This window comes from Pipistrellus kuhlii, unplaced genomic scaffold, assembly GCF_014108245.1.
Source record: "Pipistrellus kuhlii isolate mPipKuh1 unplaced genomic scaffold, mPipKuh1.p scaffold_m20_p_48, whole genome shotgun sequence".
In the NCBI taxonomy this organism is placed as follows: domain Eukaryota; kingdom Metazoa; phylum Chordata; class Mammalia; order Chiroptera; family Vespertilionidae; genus Pipistrellus; species Pipistrellus kuhlii.
Genome location: NW_023425549.1, coordinates 705,001 through 709,497, shown reverse-complemented (window position 1 = coordinate 709,497; position 4,497 = coordinate 705,001).

The window sequence follows — 4,497 nt, the reverse complement described above, 5'->3', positions numbered from 1 at the left end:
ACACACACACACACACACACACACACACCTTCCCCTCTCAAATCTAAAATCAATAAGACATATCCTAGGATTAAAACAAAAGTTTTTTGTTTTTTTTTTAAATATATTTTATTGATTTTGTACAGAGAGGTAGGGAGATAGTTAGAAACATCGATGAGAGAGGATCATCAATCAGCTGCCTCTTGCACACCCCCTACTGGGGATATGCCCGCAACCAAGGTACATGCCCTTGACCGGAATCGAACCCGGGACCTCTCAGTCCCCAAGCCGAAGCTCTATCCATTGAGCCAAACCGGTCTTGGCAAAAGTTTGTTCTTTTTTTTTTTTTTTTTTTTTTAATTTCTTTCTTTATTTTTTTTTACATATTTTAATGATTTTTTTTGCCCCCCTCCCTCCCTTCCCCAGATCCCCTCCCTCCCCATAGTTTTATGTCCATTGGTTGTACTTATATGCATGTATACAAGTATAAAGTTTGTTCTTAATTAAATGTTTCAGAGGGAGCCCTAGCTAGTTTGACTCAGTGGATATAGTATAGGCCTCTGGACTGAGGGTACCGGATATGATTCCAGTTAAGGGCACATGCCTTGGTTTCGGGCTCAATCCTCAATAGAGGGTGTGCAGAAGACAGCTGATCAATGATTCTGTCTCATCATTGGTTTCTATCTCTCTTTCTCCCTTCTTCTCTGAAATCAATAAAATATATTTAAGAAAATTGATGTTTTTTAAAAATATATATATATATATATTTTTTAAAATATATTTTATTGATTTTATACAGAGAGGAAGGAAGAGAGAGAGTTAGAAACATAGATGAGAGAGAGTCATCGATCAGCTGCCTCTTCCACACCCCCTACTGGGGATATGCCCGCAACCAAGGTAAATGCCCTTGACCGGAATCGAACCCGGGACCCTTCAGTCCCCAAGCCGACGCTCTATCCATTGAGCCAAACCGGTCCGGGCTAAAAATATATTTTATTACCTCGCGCTATCCCCGCAAACTCTGACCTTTCTGTGGGTGATTGAAGAACTCCCTTGAATCCACGTGTTCGCACAGATTGGGGCGTCACAGCTGCTCGATGGACTCCTCCGCTGTGGGTTTTCCAGGCCTCAGAGAAGATCCTCCTTTCCTGGTAAGATGGCACAGCCTTCCCTCTGAGCCCGTAGCTCCGGGAGTCACCGCCGCGGCAGTGTTGGCTGCTTGGTCAGGAAATCCTGTCCAGTGGACCCTTCCTTACCTTCCTTGAGGGTTCCGCTGCCCCTTAGCTGCCGATCAACCTTCCCTGAGCAACTCAGACGCTGCTTTTATCTGTTCTGGGACCGGAGTCAGAACAAGTCCGTCTGTTCGGTCGCCATCTTGTCTCTTCTCCCCACATGTACATTTTTAAAAGCTCTTATGATTTAGTTAGGTTAGTGGTGAATTTTTGAACAGTTGGGTAAGAATTTCTATCTTAAAATGTTTTCTCTTATGTTCTTCACTAGTTCATATATTTCTTCAGTGTATGCTTAATTTTATGAGTGTTGTTTTTTGTACATAACATTTAAATTGCAACTCTTATAACTGAGGACTATGAAATTGCCCTCTGCTTGAAAATTAGGAATAAATATTGGACTTCTCATTTCCCAAGTTATATCATGTGACCATAAATATTTATATACACATTCAACTTATCAGAATCCAGTACTGAATTTCTGACTCTCAATATTTCCCTAAACAAATAACCAGTAGCAAAACAAACTTTTCAGGTACATAGTTTAGGAGACCATCTATAATACTTAGAAGAGGAAAAATATGAGCACTTTAGAAAAAATCTATAAAAAATTAATAGTTTATCTCTAGGGCATTATTTTAAGACTATTTTACCTTTCAAAACCCTTTCCCCTACAAAATTCAGATTGTTTTTCCAGTCTAGTAGGCCAACTTTCTTTCAAAGATGATCTTTTAACACTCCAGTCCTTATTACCTCACCACAGGAAAAATATCTAGAGCCCCTGAAATTGTAACAATATTTAGCATTGTGTTTTAAGTTATAAAGTTGAGTTAAAAGCAGCCGAAACCGGTTTGGCTCAGTGGATAGAACGTCAGCCTGTGGACTGAAAGGTCCCTGGTTCGATTCCGGTCAAAGGCATGTACCTTGGTTGCGGGCACATCCGCAGGGGGTGTGCAAGAGGCAGCTGATCGATCATTCTCTCTCATCGATGTTTCTAACTCTCTATCCCTCTCTCTTCCTCTCTGTAAAATATCAATAAAATATATATTTTTTAAAAATTAAAAAAATATATATATTTTATTAATTTTTTTACAGAGAGGAAGAGAGAGGGATAGAGAGTTAGAAACATCGATGAAAGAGAATCATCAATCAGCTGCCTCCTGCACACTCCTTTCTGGGGATGTGCCCAAAACCAAGGTACATGCCCCTGACAGGAATTGAATCTGGGACCCCTAAGTCTGCAGGCCGACGCTCTATCCACTGAGCCAAACCAGTCTTGGCAAGAAAATAAATGTTTTAGGGGGAGTCATGACAAGGGCTTTTAGGAATTTTTAGCTTAGCCCATTCAGGATGAGTTGCCAACACTCTTAGAAGCTCTTCCCCAACTTACTTATCCAGCCTTGCCCTCTGACACACATGCTGAAGTCCAGGTAGATATACCCATGCTCCCCCTTCTTGCCTTTGCTCACACAGCTCACTTCCTGCATGTCCAAATCTGATCCCACCCATCCTGCAGAGCCCTGCCTCAGTCACCTCCACTGGTAAGCCTTCCGAAACTTCCTCCAAAGACCAGAACTTTGTTTTCTCTAGCACTTCATTCCCTCTAGCTCTCATGCACTCCCACTTTTCACCTTCATTTGGGGTGACTGGTGTCCATTTTCTAGATGTCCTGCACTGGGTCTCTGGGAGAACAGAAGCAGAGTCAGGCTTTTGTTTCCTCAGAGCCTGGTACTTGAGTAGATCAAATAAATACTAATTAAAAAATATATTTTATTGATTTTTCACAGAGAGGAAGAGAGAGGGATAGAGAATTAGAAACATCGATGAGAGAGTCATCGATGAGCTGCCTCTTGCACACCCCCTACTGGGGATGTACCCACAACCAATGTACATGCTCTTGACCGGAATCGAACCCGGGACCTTTCAGTCTGCAGGTCAACGCTCTATCGTCTGAGCCAAACCGGTGCCGGCATAAATACTAATTGATACAAGCACATCACATGAGATCCCCTCCCTGACTTCCAGCCCCAGGTGGGTGTGGCTGCACCTATTTTATGGATGAGAAAACTGGGACCCTGGCTCTGAGATCACCAGAAAGGCACAGGCTGTGGCTCCCCAGCACTCCTCAGTGCTCCTCTGCACGGGGAACAAGTCTTCCACCCGCTGGGAAACCCTGGAGCGGAAGAGGCGGCAGCAGCTGGAGCACCAAGCAGTAGACATAAAGGAACCACTCACAGGTGCTTGGTGGAAGCTGAGGTCACCCAGTCACTGCTTTTCCATCTGTCATTCTGTTCCTTCTCTCCATCCTCCTCCAGCTTCAGCTTCCCTTTTCCTTCTCCTCCTTTGGCTCCCTTTTCCTTTTCCTCCTATTCCTTTTCCTCCATGGCTTCCCTACCTGTGCTTGTACCCAAGGCCCTGTCACCTCCACTGCCTGCTACCTCCATTCGATGCCCAGCCCCTCCCCAAGGAAAAGCTGTATGACTACCTTCCTCTCAGCCCCTCATCCTTTCTAAGTTAACTAAGCAGGCCCAGGCCAAGGAGGCATCCAGTCATTTGCGTCCCCTTTCTACTGCCCACCCCAAGCTGGAAAATGAACCAGTTAGAGAGTTCTGTAAAGGGATGACCAGGACCAAGATCCTAATTTCTTCTCCAAAGCCTTCTCAAAGAGATTGGTGGTGTCAGCTTCCTCTGCTAGGAGACAAGAGCAAGGAAAGTATCAAAATAGAGGGTGCTAGGCTACCCAGTGTGTACATTCATTCATTCATTGAATATATTCTGAACACTACTATGGACCAGACACTGTTCTCGCTGCTGGGGATACTGAACATCCCTGCCTTCTTGGAGCCCACATGCTAGCAGAGACAGACAATTATAAAGCAAACTAATACATTCTCAAGATAAGTACAAGTTAGGATAAAAGGCATGAAGCCAATAAATAGAATAAGGAGGTGTTGGCAAAGGTTAGAGATGGCGTTTATGAGGAATTTTTATTTGAGCTGAGCCAGGACTGAGAGTGAGCCAGCGAGGCAGAGAGCCTGTGGTGAAGATCCAGGTGGAGGGAACTGAAAGCACAAAGGATCTTGATGTGTTGGAAGCACCGAGGAAGGGCTAATGGCCTAGTGTGCGGTGAGAGAGGCAGGGAGAGTCCAGGGATAAACTGGAAATGTGTAGCAGGAATTTTATGGAAAGCTATTAGGTAGGACCTTTGAACAGGAGAAAACTGGATTTAACAATCAGTTAACTTACTTATTTTTTTAGGTAATATTAACATTATTAGCTCTGTAAAAAT